General features: G+C 55.6%; 1 protein-coding gene across 7 annotated transcripts in view; it reads left to right on the plus strand.

Annotated features, from left to right (window-relative positions):
• The window catches only part of SYNPO (synaptopodin), a 36,678-nt gene that overhangs the window by 11,485 nt on the left and 11,435 nt on the right, over positions 1-13,758 (plus strand). Inside the window, exon 1 of one of the 7 annotated variants that reach the window (XM_081825637.1) lies at positions 9,223-9,412. The exons of 4 other annotated variants lie outside the window; for them this stretch is intronic. The gene's annotated coding sequence lies outside the window, so the exon portion shown is untranslated. Of the gene's footprint in view, positions 1-9,222; positions 9,413-10,212; positions 10,229-13,758 lie in introns of those variants that run through there. 2 more of the 7 variants (XM_081825636.1, XM_081825640.1) reach the window with 2 other exon arrangements.

Genomic DNA, 13,758 nt, shown 5'->3' on the forward strand with positions numbered 1-13,758 from the left:
CCAGCGGCCCGCGCTGGAGACCCACCTCAGAGCGCGATGTGCCCTGCGAAGCCCACTCAGCTGGAGGGTAGCGGAGCAGAGGACTGGACCCAGAGAATCTTGCAAACCCCGGTCCCGTACAACTTCTTCAGGGTGAGCAGGGCCAGAAACCACGGAGGTAGGAGGCTTTGCAGTACTGATGTGAGCCGTGTTTTTATCCATTTATTCCTTCATTCAGTCGACAAAGGTTTACTGAGCCCCAGCCATGGCCTACGCACAGAGGCAGGGACAGAACAGAGGAATGACAGCCAAGGTCCCTGCCCTTCAGGGCTGCTTACTGTCGTCAGTCAGTGCAGACTGACGCTTAGAAAAATATGATGGAATTACAGATCTAATGAGAGTTTAGAGGAGAGGCAGAGGAATGTGACCTCCGAGGGCAGGCAGCCCTCCCTGAGACCCAGAAACAGACCTGAAGGGTGAGAAGTGTGGTCAGAAAGGGACAACCCAGGGGGTAAGGAAGAAAGCATTCTAGGCTTTCTAAGCAGCAGCCGATGCCAAGGCCCTGGGGTTAGGAGGTGCTTGGGCCCTGTCTGAGCGCTTGAAGGAGGGCCAGCAAGGCTGGAGGGTAGGGCGGTGAGGCATCGTGGTGGGGGAGGGGGGGGCTGCAGCGGGGAAGCACGGGCAGTGGGGCTGGTCGCGCAAGGCCTGGAGCCTGCGAAGGGGTTTGAGATCCATCCTGGGAAGGAGGAGTGGCTCCCAGGGCTGGTCTGGGAGGCGGTCTTGCCTTCCTCTCTTCTTTCCCTTGGATCTGCACCCTGATAGAGCTGCCACGGGGTCCTTCCGCACTCCCCCAGCCTCCTTACCCAACGTCCGGATCTTTGTTTGCAGCTTAATGGCCACTTGATGCACCCCACCTTCCAGGAGGTTCTGGTGGTCCATCAGGCCTCAAATGCAGGCTGGTGAGGGCATGTTCTTAGCTACTCACTCGGTTGAGTGCCTCTGTTCAGGATAGTCCTTACTTCCTTTTATTCCTGTGAGAGCCTGTGGACCCAAGGAGGTTTGGCCTGTGGCTGAATGAAGGCCTGCCCCAGGACTGCCTACCACTGCCTGTCACTGTCACCTGTCCCCTCCCCACACCAAGCAGCACCATTCAACTCCAAAGCCCCTTAGGGCCAAACCCTAGGAGGAGTCAGGGGGCCTGTATTCTGAGCCCAGGTCCGCTGTGTGCTCTTGGGCACATCCCTTCTCCTCTCTGGGCCTCAGCCTCTCCATCTGTCTTGTAGGGAAATACTCTAGTTTTCTGTGCTCAGTGTCTGGTCCATGGATACACTATCAGTATCCCCTGGAAGCTTCTTAGAAAGGCAGACTCAGGCCTCACCCTCAGCCTCCTGCATCTGAATCTGCATTTTAACAACATCCCCAAACAATTACATTACGTGTACGTTAGAGTTGGAGAGGCCCTGTTCTAGGTCGGCCACTTTTAAACTTAAACATTTTTTTAAATTAAAAGCTATAGAATCTTCCTCTCTCTCTGAAGTTTTACATACGAAACGCATAAGAGGGGAACCACCCACTCTGTATTTATTCATCGCATGAATAGGGAGAGGGAGGAGTGTGGAGGGGTGGTTGAGGCCTGGGCGTATTAGGATGGGCATCGCAAGGGAGGAGGAAAAGATAACAGGAAGAGGGTGGGGGTGGTGCCGCATCTTCTCAGCCTTCTTCCTTCTCCCTGGAGAGCTCCTGGCAGGTGCCTCGAAAAGCATTTTCAGCTCTGACATCCAGGGTCCTTCGTCTCACGGGTTTGGAAAGATGGGCTTGGAGGGAAGGCACTTGACCGTCCACAGCCTAGCAACCTCGTTCCCTGCTTGTTCCCATCTTGGTGTCCTGTTCTCTTCCCTGTGGAATTCCTGCAAGGGTAGCCAGGGCTATTCTCAGCGCGACAGAAGAGTGAGGAGAGAACATGCTGGTGCATTATTTATGGCTCTGAGTCAACAGGATTACACTCAAAGCTCCAAGAGCACCACCTTCCCTGGATGGCCGTCATTGTCACTGCCTTGGCAGATGGCGGGGGGGGGGCACTTCCCATTCCCCATAACCCATCCCTTCTGGCCCTGACCATTCCTGCTCAGAGCCTCCAGCCTCCAAGCTGGGAAATGGGTCATGAAATAGAATGGTACGCTAGGACTAGGACAGAGTTGCTTTGGAGATATCATTTCATTTCTGCGTTCATTCAGCACGTATTTATTGAGCACATATTACACGCGGTAGGTGTGGGTACACAGGTGAATGAGACAGAATCCCTGCCTTCCAGAATCTCCCACTTGAGCCTGTGAGTTCATGGTGCTGTGTCCTCGCAGGAGCATCCATGCCAGGCCTGATGCTGGGTGCTTTGCACATCTGAGACCTAGTCCTCACAATCACCCTGCAGAGTAGGGATCACCCTTTACAAAGCGGGGAGCTGGGCATAGCACTTATAAGACGCGCTCAAGGTAGTGATCTGCTCAGCTGGCGTTTGAATCCAGGTTGACTGGAACAAAGGATCACTTTGGATCAAATGGTAGCATGAAATGTTAGGAATTTGGGGAGCCCCTGCACTGCCCAGTGAGAGGGATATTATGGCTAGCAGGAACTTAACTGCGGTTGTCCTGTTCTCAGTGAACCCTGAGTTACTGGAGAAGTCATGTGTGTCCAGAGTTTTTGTAAGCCTACAGGGGAAGGACAGGTACTCTGTGGGCCAGAAGTCAGAGCCATTGGGGGTGAGGTGACAAGGCCCCGGGGTGGCACCTCCCATGAAGCTGAGCCGAGGTCTCTGGCTGCATCCTGGGAGATCCTGGCCAGGCTCCTTGGTCTCTCTCTGCTTCGGTCGTTTAGTCAGTAATCTAGTGTAGCAACCCCTGCCCTGCTTCTCTCTCTGATGGATGCGAAGGTGCTGGTAAGACCATAAAAGTATGCATACCAAGGGATGGCATACTACGTAAATAAATATATTTTCTTAAGTGTATTTTTTGTTAACATTATGGGGTCTTACTATGTACCACACTATGTTCCAGCATTTTCCCATACGTTAATTCACTTATAAACACATTAATAAAAGCATGCGCTCTAAAGCCCAGTGGGTCCCCAGCTTGGCAGTGCTCCAGAACCCCTCAGGGGGGACTGTTAAGGTGGGTAATCGTGGTCCGGGGCTGGGGTGGAGCCCAGGAATGTGCATTTGGGACACACTTCCTGAGGGATCCTAGAGCACCTGCAGGTTTCTGCTCTGGGCCAGAGAGGGGATGGGACTTGCTCGAGGCCTCACGATGAGTTGGGGACCAGACTGAAACTAAAAGCCAGACCTCCTGCTCCCTGTCTGGCCCTTTGCTCCTACTCATCAGCTGCTCCACACCCCCTCTCCCCGCAGCAACCTGAAGGGATGAAGCCGGGGGCGAGGATTATGACATGCAGGGATGCTGGTGGCAGCTGGTTAACATTTACAGTGCTGCGCAAGGCATTTTACACGGCTTTGCCATTTAATCACAGTATGGGTAGAAAAGGGGACATTCTCCACAAGGACAAGACGCACTGGCACATTTGAGTATCAGGCGGTAGATTTTTACGTGTCCCTGGAAAGAGGAAACCATGGCCGAGGGGCAGAGAGGCTGGAGAGGCGAATTTGGAGTCACGCCTGCAGCACACTTAGCATTCTACAGTAGCATGTGCCCTCCAGGCAAGGGCTGTGTGGTCGCTTAGTTCCCTGCAGACAGGGTAGGCCGGCGGGCGAGAAATGCACCTGCCACAGGGTGTATGCCGGCTGCATGCGCGCCTGGGCCGGTCGGCCCCCCGAGGACCTGTGCGTCTCGCTTGCGTACGTGCACGTGCTCAGGGCATACACATTCGCATGTAGGCTCTGCCCCTCTGTGGGTGTGCAGGCCAGCCTCCGTGTACTGCAGGTGTGAAGCAAGCAACACCTTCGTGTGTTGGTGTGCGCGCAGAGGAGGAGGTGCTGCTGCAGGCGAGGCTCTGGGCAGCACTGAGAAGCTACTGAGAACGTGTGTGTGTTGCAGGGTGTGTGTGCGCGTGTGCACGTGTGGGTGTGTGCGCGCGCAAATGGCTGTGATGCAGGGGGATCCGTAAGATCCAGAAGGGCAGCAGGAGGAGGGCCGTTAGAGAACTCGGTTTCTTCATCCGTGCCTCACCTCCACCTTACGTGCACCATCCTCAGACGGGCCAGGTGCGAGCCTGCCTCAGGACCTTAACACCAGCTCTTCCCTCTGCCTGGTTTCTCTTTTCCTGGACATGCACAGGCCTCACTCCCTCACCTGCTTCGCTTCTTTACTCAGGCGTGACTTCTTCGGGACTTTGATTACCGTATTTACTTTGCAGACCCCCCACCCCCACCCCATGCAGTCAGTATAAGTCTTGTCCCTGCTTTATCTCTTTCTTTAACATTTGTCTTCTGACTTACAGGTGTCATTACTCATATATTTATTATCTTGCCCCCCTACTCGAATGCAAGCAGGGATCTTTGTTACTCTTCATGGCTGTGAACGGTGCCTGGCCCTTAGTTGGGGTGCAATAAATATCGGGTGAATGAATGAGTCCATGCACCACCTATATTTCCTTATTTCCTTTAAAGTGTTTAACTTTCATTACTGAAATATCTACTTTTCCCTAAGCAGTAATATGCCCTTCACAGGTTTGATGTGTTCATTATACTCCTTTGCCACTACACGTGTGAAACTTACCTATTACAATTTCAGGTCTCAGGGTCCCACTTAAATCCTTTGGCTTCCACTAGAGGTGTGGGGGCATCATACTCTAGGAATCACTGTTCCAGTCCAATCCCTTCTTTCAACACATGGACAAATAAGCCCAAACAGGGTCAGGAATTAGTCCAATGTCTCACCCAAACTGTGACAGGACAGGTACTGGGGCCAAATCTCCTGGCCTCTAGTCTTCTGTTCTTTTGCAGTGTGAGGGACAAGGGGCGGGCGGGGCTGGGTGGTCCTGCTGGAGGGGAGCCAGATAGGCCTGGTCCCTGGGGGCATGGCAGGGTCGGCAGCCTCCAGAATGCCCCAGGCCGCGGTACCCTGGAGGGCGGTGCGCCGAGAGGTGGGAGCCAGCCTTGGCGGCACCTTGCCTCCTAGCACTCTTGGACCAGAGGGGCCTGGGTACTCACATCTAGCAAGGGGCAGACCTGGGGTTCAAACCTGGTTCTCTCTGCTGCAGCACGTTGGCTAGAGATTGACGCTGGGGTGCCCTTGCAGAGAGGATGCTGGGGGAGGGGGGGTCTGAGTGAGGGGAAGTTGGGCTGTGCCTGACTGAGCACAAGAGCGAGACCAGACCCAGAGAGGGCCAGAGAAAGGAGGAAGAGAGACAGACAGAGCCTGAGCCCCGCAGAGTTATGCAGAGGTGGGTTTGTGCAAACGGCTGAGTTAAGTCCCCCTCAGGCGTGCATAGTACTTTATACTGTAGGAACCATTTCCGCATCTCATTTACGCAGCGGTGACTCTGCAAAGCAGGTATTATCCTCCCTGTTTCGCTGATAAGGAAGGCGAGACCCGGAGAGGTGAGGTGATTTACTAAAGGTAGCCCGCAAGTGGTACAGGACGCCTGGTTGAACAGGGCATGGGAGGAGAACAGGCGGCGCCTCGGGCTGGACTTGGTCGAGGAAGGCTTTCTGGGAAGGGCAGGTGGGCTGAACGGACGTGCGAGTGAGAGGCAGGAGCGGAGACCGCATACCACTAACTGGCCAAATAACCTTGGCAAAACCCAAAAACCTTCCTGAGCCTGTTTTCTCATCTGTCAAGTGGGTATAACGGCACCCCCAGGCCACAGCTTGCAAAGAGAAAATGAAACAACATAATAACATAATGATAATACTTAAACCGAATGCCTGGAACTTAAGAAGTTCCCAGTAAACAGCAGCTTGAGTGATAGAAGTGAAGTGTGTCCCGCCCTTGACACGTTTGCCCTCCGAAGTCATCCCCCCGACCAAGGGATTCCCAGAGCCTTCTTGGGCAGATGTGAGCAAGCCTGAGACCTGAGAGAGTTGGCATGGCCCAGGGAGCCGCCAGGGACAGGCAGCCTCCGGGGGACAGGCAGCCTCCTGAGGACCAGCAGCCTCCAGGGGACAGGCAGCCTCCAGGGTCAGGCAGCCTCCAGAGTCCGGCAGCCTCCAGGGGACCGGCAGCCTCCAGGGTGAGCCAGCCTCCAGGGGATAGCCTCCAGGGGACTGGCAGCCTCCAGGGACAGGCAGCCTCCAGGGTCAGGCAGCCTCCAGGGACAGGCAGTGGTCCCCCAGGGCAAGGGACTCTGCGGGCGCTCAGGCTGCCTGCGCTGTTTACCCCGGACCCGCCAGGACTCTGCCGGCCGTCATTATCATTCCTCCTGCGTTCTTTCTCCGGGGCTATTTATTTTTCTGTGAGGAAGGAATGTGGGGAATTTACCACAGGGCGCTGGCCTTCACTTTCGCTGCAGCGGCCTCTTCTGTAAGAGGGAAGCGGCCCAGACAGATGGCTGAGGAGGCCGAGCGGAGGCGGAGGAGGGTCCGGGCCGAGTGCGCGGCCCAGTCGGGGACGGTGGGGCGGTTATGTAACCCACCCGGAGGCCCCGGGCTGGTACCACGGTGCCACTGGTCCCCGGGCATGTGCCACGTAATGTACACAGCTCCGGTGGCACCCTCCCTGGAACACCCCACTCACCCTCAGACTCGGGGCCAGCCCAAGGGCTGTGTTCTTCTCAGAGGTGCCTTCCTCTCCAGCTGGTCTTGATTTGGGGTAGGGGCGATGGAGGGGAATGGGGTGGGGATTGCCTTGAGCCTTCCGGCCTCTGCTGGGCTGGCCCTGTTGCTTGGAATGCCTCCACAGCTCCATCTTTCAAGACCTAGCGTATATGCCACCCCCTCCAGGAAGCCTTCCGGGATTCCTTTATCCTAATTAATCTCTCTTTTAGGCCCTTTATTCTCTCGGTGCTTAATGGAATATTCTGCCTCTTAGGTCTAACACTGTGATTTGAGGTTTCATCTCCCTCTTCACCCACAGACCCATGTTGCTCCCTCCCTTCTTCCTTCTCCCCACTTCTTCTAGGAAGTATCCTCTAGATCTCTGATCTAGAATCTAGATGAATCTGAGATCTAGAGGTACCTAGAAGTTGTCTCCCAGGACGAATGGTGGGGCAAAGTGTGAAGCTGGATTTGGATTGTGGGAGGGCTCATCCTTCAGTCATTAATTTCCTCCCCACTTACTGAGCGAGTGCCGGCCTCTGCTGAGTGTGGGGGCATTTAGAGAGCATGGAGACCTGGCCAAGAGAAAGGGCTGCATCTTTGTGGAGGGCCCAGCGTGCCAGGCCCTGGGCTGGGTGCTGGAGCCCGAGCCCCAGAGACGGACTAGGCCCACCTATACCCCCGGCAGCGGCAGTTTAGGGGAAGCCATCTCTCCCCACACTGGCTCCCCACCTTTTGTCTCCTGGATGAAACATTCTGTCTGGAAGGGCAGGGTGTGGCCGTCCTTTCTGTACTCCCGAGGCTCCCAGGGCTGGGGTGATGGAGGCTGGTGCAACAGGAGAGGACTTGGCTGGCAGGCCTGGCTTACCAGGGCTGGACTGGGAAGTGGAGGCCCAAGTCTGAGTGTGGTTCTCTGTGAACCAGTCCTTTCCAGTTTGCCGTGCACCTGGGGCTGAGCCTGCCTCTCTCTGGGTCACCATGTTCAAGTCCCTGGAAATCTAATTGTAGATTAGTGTTTAGGCCAGCAGAGCAGGCAGGAGAGAGGTGGTGGCTCCTGGTCCTTGGCAGAGAAGGACCCTACAGCAGAGGCCTAGTGATGAGCAGGGCTTGTGGCCTAAAGGGATGCTGCCAGCTAAGGCCCACGCCGACTTGAGAGCCCTCTTCTTAGGTTCCCCCCAACCCACCCACCTGCCTGATCCTAACCCACTTCCAGCAGAGAGACCAGGAGTTGGGCCAGGCCTGCTTCCCCTCAGGCCTTGGCTCCTAAACTTTCTCAACCCATTGTTTCCTCTGACCCCCTTCTGCTCTGAGGCCCCGGGGCCAGCTTGAGCAGGGGTGGAGCATTGATCTTAGGAGTCTGGATGGATTGATGAGGGCTTCCTGGAAGAAATGGCAGTTGGGCTGGGCCTGGAACAGTGGTTGGGGAAAATGAGCTCTTCAGAAGGAGGGGGCCCAGGCTTGGAATCAGACTCCCAGCTCCAACTCTGCTCTGCCTGCCCCCTGCTGGCTGTGAGACCTGGGGTGAGCTCTCTAATTCTGTGGGTCTCTTTTCCCTCAACACAGGCCAGGGAGCCTCCCTTATGAGTTACTGTGAGGTTTCAATGAGAAAATACATACTCACCCCTTTGCTTAGCAGCAGCTGGTGCTCCTCACATGTTGGCTATTGTCATCCTCATTGAATTCACTGTTATTCTGCAAGCACGCGTGGAAGGTGTTGGGGATAGGGGAGAATACAGAAAGGAAGCCTTTGAGGCCCCTGCCCTGGTGGGGGGGGGGCTCCTGCCATGTGGGTGGGGGGGAAATAAGACCTAGACCGTGATTGCTGAGGAACAAGACCTTGGGAGGAGGCAGTGTGGCCCATAGGATGGGCCCTGGACCAGGCGCTGGGCCACCCTGTTTGAATTCCAGCTCTGCCTCCGTCTAGCTGTGCGGCCTTGAGCAAGTCACTTCACCCCTCCGAGCCCGTGTCTCCTCTAACATGGATATGAGGGTACTGCTGACCACAAGGGTTGTTATAAATGAAGCAAGGACCTGGCATGTGGTGAGCATGCCCTGAAGGGTAATTCTCACTCATATGAATAATATGCAAAGTGATGAGGGTATTACGAAGTGGTGCAGATAAAATGGCTGGTGAGGCTTTTCGGAGGGAGTAGTGGCATTCAAGTTAGGTGGGCAGGCTGGGGTATGTAGAAAGGATGGGAGCCGGGTTCCACATAGAGGGGTCAGGGGCACACCACACAGGGGAGGTGGGAACTCACAGGGGGCGTGTGGGAAGCATGAACCATTGGGTTTTCTCTGGCCGCTGGTGAGGGCACAGAGAGCAGGTTAGCAAGCTCTCAGGCAGGCTGTGGTGTCAGGGGCCCTGAATGCCAGGCTGAGGACTAGCTGTTGGATCTTCCACATCCTGGGGAGGCAGGAGAGAGAAGTGAGCGAAGCCAGGCAGAGGAAGATGAATCTGGCAGCATGGGGCGGGTAGATTGGCGGAGGAGAGACTGGGGGCGGAGAGGCCATTTAAAAAAGCTGTTGCAAAATCGGTTTTCCTGATAAAGAGCTGGGCTGAGTCATCTGTGGAGGAGAGAAGTCTCATCCAGCTCCTCCGTTGCCTTCGAAGTGGGATTTTCCTCTCTTTGTCAGCGGGGCAATTGGCTGCCTTTCCCAGAGGCTTTGAAACCGAGGCCGGCTCAGCATCCAGGGGGAAGCTGGGCTGCAGGGAGGACCCAGCTGCAGTGAGTAAGAGGAGAACGCGGCAGTGCCTTTGTGGTTTGGGGTGTGTGACTTAGGGCATATGGCCTCCCTCTCTGGCCTCAGTTCCCCTCTGGGCATCAAGAGAAGAAGCATGTGATGACTTCTGCCAGCCTGTTAGTGGCAAGGCTGGAGCTAGGTCTGGGGCTCCCCATTTCTGTCCTTATGCATCGCGCATGTCCTGGCAGTCCTCCTCACCTTAGTATGAAGTATTCTCCCGAGAGGAGGGCTGGCAGCCTGCTGAGATTCCGTCAGGTTGCGCTCCCTGGGACTTTGGTGTGGATGGAGAACTCCCTAGGGAATGGAGGCTGTGTCATTTCCTCCTTGCAGCCGGGAGGATATGGGGCAGGGGATGGCAAGGCGGCCAGGCCATTACTCAGGCCCAGTTCATCTTCCTGCCCCAGCCGAGCCAGAGGTTATGCAGCGGCCAGCCATTGGTTCCTTCCTGACCCCGGCAGGGGGGCAGTTTACCCAGCCTGTTTACCTGTCCCATTGCCAAGACTCCCAGGCGGCCACAATGGGCTGCCTCCAGCCAGTCTCTAGTCCCACCTCTGGCTCCCTGTCCCACTCCACCCTACATGGGGCCTGGGCACTCCCATTGACGGCAGCCGTGTGAAGAAGCATTTCCTTGAATTCTCTCCCTGTCCTGACCTTCTGCTCTGGCCTCCCTTCCCCTGCCCCACCTCCTTCCTTCAGTTCCTCCGTCCAGACAGGCCTGATGGTCAGCAGACCAGGCAACTGCCTACAGGGGTGATCAGGGTGGGAGAAAGGGCTTATCCTTGCCTAAGCACAACTGGAACTCCGGTATCCTGACTCCTGATACCATGCTCTTTCCACTCCACTGGGCTTTCATCTCCTAGCAGTCATTTCTACCGTAGTAAGAATGAGTTCTGTCAGTTCTTCTCCTGAGAGGAAGAAGGGAAAGAATGCATGGGTTGTTCTAGGCAGCTGAGAGGGGAGAGGGCACTGCTGGGGACATGGACCATGAGACAAAGAAACAGGCTGTTCTGCAGAGCCTCGTCCAAGAGCTCTGGAGTTTCTATTGGTGTCCGTCCCTCCAAAGTCTGGGTCTAGAAGGCAAAATGGTTAGGAAATGAGACTCAGCAGCCAGACTTAGAGTTTTGCATCCCAGCTCTGCTACTTGCAAGTTGTATGGCCTTGGACAGGTCTCTCTGAGCTCCCCTTTAATTTGCAAATTGGGGAGAATAGTAGTGCTGACCTCTCAGAGTTTGGGGGAAGAACTGAGGGGGGGCTGATGCGTGTAAAGTGCACAGCGTGGCCCCTGCACGATTGCAGCATCCAATGTAGTCCTCACTCTGCCAGCTGAACTTGGGGCTTCTCGTCTCCCTGCCTGCTTAGGGAGTTACCCCTGTTGGACCCAGGTCTCCTGAGCCCGGGCAGCTCTTCCTTGTGTCTGCCCTCACCTCTTCCTCTCTTGAACGCCTGTCTTCGGAGCTCCTGATCCATTGTCCAGAGCAGATCTTTCAAGGGCCAGCACCCCGCCCTGAAAAGAGGGGGCATTATGGCTTACCCAGGCACAGGCCCCAGCCGTGCAGAGGGGGGACTCGGTCGAGGTACCTGTCCCCCCGGCCCTCGGCCACCTCCTGCTTCTCCGGCATCAGGGAGCACCATCTTGGTCCTGGCTGGCTGGGGCATGGCCAGGGGCACCAATTCCTGAGTCTGGGGGATGTTGGACAGAACCACCTCCCCTGGTGCCCTGAAGTGTGGGACTGTGGGTTGCCTGTGGCTGGCCCAGCCCCCCTTCTCTCAGCTTTGTTTGTGAGGGTGGCAGAAATCGGCTGAATTGCTGGCAGGGTCTTGCCCAAGCCTCCTGCCGGATTCCTTTTCCGTGGAGTCACCGCGGGCTGGGGGTGGGGACCCAGGAGCTCCCTCGGAGGCAGGGCTCTCTCACCCCTTGGCCTTTTCCCCTGCCCTCTTCTTGTCTCAGAACAGCAGTGGGGGGTTGGGGGGGGGTCCAAGCCCAGCTGGGGGTCAGCAGACAGAGTCCTGGCCCAGAGGCCTACTCTGCCACTCTTTCCCTCTCGCAGCCTCCCAGGCCCATTTAGCCCCCGAGAGCCCTTCATGCTCTGACATTTTGAGCATTTTCAAAACCCATGGCCTTTAGAACCAGTCTGGGGATAGGATGGAAGCAGAGAAGCAAGGAGAAAAACAGGCAAGTGCAGGGACATTGGGAGGTCTGGATTATTCAACCCTTGAGGGACCTTCTGAGAGCCTTACACTGTGGGAATGTGTTTCCCAGAAAGCCTGTTGCTCTCCAGAGTCGTGCAGAGCCAACGGGGAGCCAGCCCCACTACTTTCTGGCTCTGTGACCTTGGGCAACTCACTGTACCTCTCCGAGGCTTGGTTTTCTCATCACTACAAAGTGGATAATAGTTCATGCTCCGTAGCGTTGTTGTGGGAATTAAATAAGACAATATGTTTAATCAATGTTAGCAATTGTGTCATAAGAAACCCTGGTGGGACGACGGACGTGTATCCTGACCACGCCCCAGGGGGATGTGATTTGTGTCTGTGAATCTCTGCAGGGCTCTCAGGTTGGAAAGAAAAAGCTTTTTATCTACGTGTCAATATACGTGGCAGTAGAGGTTGGGAGTTAATGTAAGGAGTAACTTTATAGCAAAGGAGCGTTCATTAGTGAAAGGCCGCTCTTTAGGGCCGTGAGCTCCCTGTCAGTGGGGTGTGTAAACAGAGGCTTGTAACTCAGGGGCGTGGTCTTAGGGACACGGGAATTATGGGGGCAGTCGGACCCAGTGGCAGCCATCCCCGAGACTCTGAGGCTGTGTGGTTGGGGGCAGTAATCCCTCCCTCTCCACGACGCTGGAATCCCCTGCAGGTGTGACCTTAAGAGAGTCACATTCCCCCTCAGGATCCTGATCTTGGGAGTGAATCTCCCTTGCCAGAAGAGGCTCTGACCCCTTCCAGGGACGAGAGTAGGGTCACCACTGAGCAGCTCCTCCCCGGGGAGCATGAGCCCTCTGCGCTGTCCCCTGGGCCTCATGACAATGCATGACCTCATTGCAGGCTCTCAACTCTAACGGCAGTGCGTTTATCACTTCTCCTCAGTTAAGGAAACTGGCTCCGAGAGGTGTGCTGACTTGCCAAGGTCACACAAGCAGCAAACAGCAGAGCCCAGATTCGGGCCAGGAGTCCTGGTTTCTAAGCAGAGCAGAGGAGGCAAGCATTGCATGAGCCCGGCAAACCTCTCAGGTCCCTCCTGTGTGGCCGGTTCGCCCCTACCTGAGACCCCACCCCTGGGCAGCAGCCTGGCCAAACCCACAAATCCTTCATCTTTTACAGAGGGGGGGATCCAGGCAGGAGAGGAGCCCTACCAGGAGGGAACAAGTGTCGGGGTGCACGGGGCAGGCTCTTCTGGACAGGTGGGCACAGGTGTATGTGGGTGCGAAGCCAGATCTTGATGGGAGGATGGGAGGAGGAGGTGGGGACCAGAGAGCTTCTGCTATGTGTGGGCCTCCCTGCTGACCCTAGTGTGACTCTCTGGGCCTCAGTTTCCTCATCTATACAATGGGGGTGGTGTTCAAATGGCTCCTTTGTAAGGGCCCTTCCAGCTCTGGGAGTCCATGAATTCTGAGCCTCGCTGGCAGGATGCCTGGAAAGACCGTCCCTGGAGACCCATTCAGCATGTCATGGCCAGTGCTAATGAGGGCATGGTAGGAGGGAGGGCAGGGTCAGATTCCTCAAGAACTAATTAGCTTCCCACAGTAGAGAGGGGCGGGGGGAGGATGACAGGGAAGAATTTTCCCAGCCACTGACCGTGCTGTTAGCCGTGGACACAGGCTATCTCATCCATCTGTCCACTGGTCCTTTCGTTCATTCGTTGTTCAATAAGCATAAATTGAGCACCAACGGTGTACCAGCTGGGCACCGGGGATATAGAGAGAAGTGGTTGCCTACAGTGAACTTACAGATTAACAGGGGTCTGACACCAGCCTGATCACCGACCTCAGGCCCCAGGCTCCACAGCCCTCGACTGAACCCGCCCCCCACCACTGATTCTGTCTTCTGTACATCCCAAAGGGACCTTTTGGGACAAGTGGGCAACTTGAGCTTGGGTTGTGAACCCAGAGAGAACTGGTTTTGACCCCGGCCTTGCCGCTGTTTGTTGTGTGACTGTGGATGAGTTACTTAAAAGCCTCTGGACCTCATTTTCCACTTCTGTAAAACAGAGACGGGCAATGTTTGTCTCCCAGTGTCCTTGTGAGGACAATATCAAGTAATGCAATGTTCTAGGATAGTCGCTGCTGAATTTAGCCTAATGCCTTACTGTCATGATATTAAAACATGAGAATTTAAAA

Source organism: Leptonychotes weddellii, chromosome 7 (assembly GCF_054177405.1).
Source record: "Leptonychotes weddellii isolate Sample4059 chromosome 7, ASM5417740v2, whole genome shotgun sequence".
In the NCBI taxonomy this organism is placed as follows: Eukaryota; Metazoa; Chordata; class Mammalia; order Carnivora; family Phocidae; genus Leptonychotes; species Leptonychotes weddellii.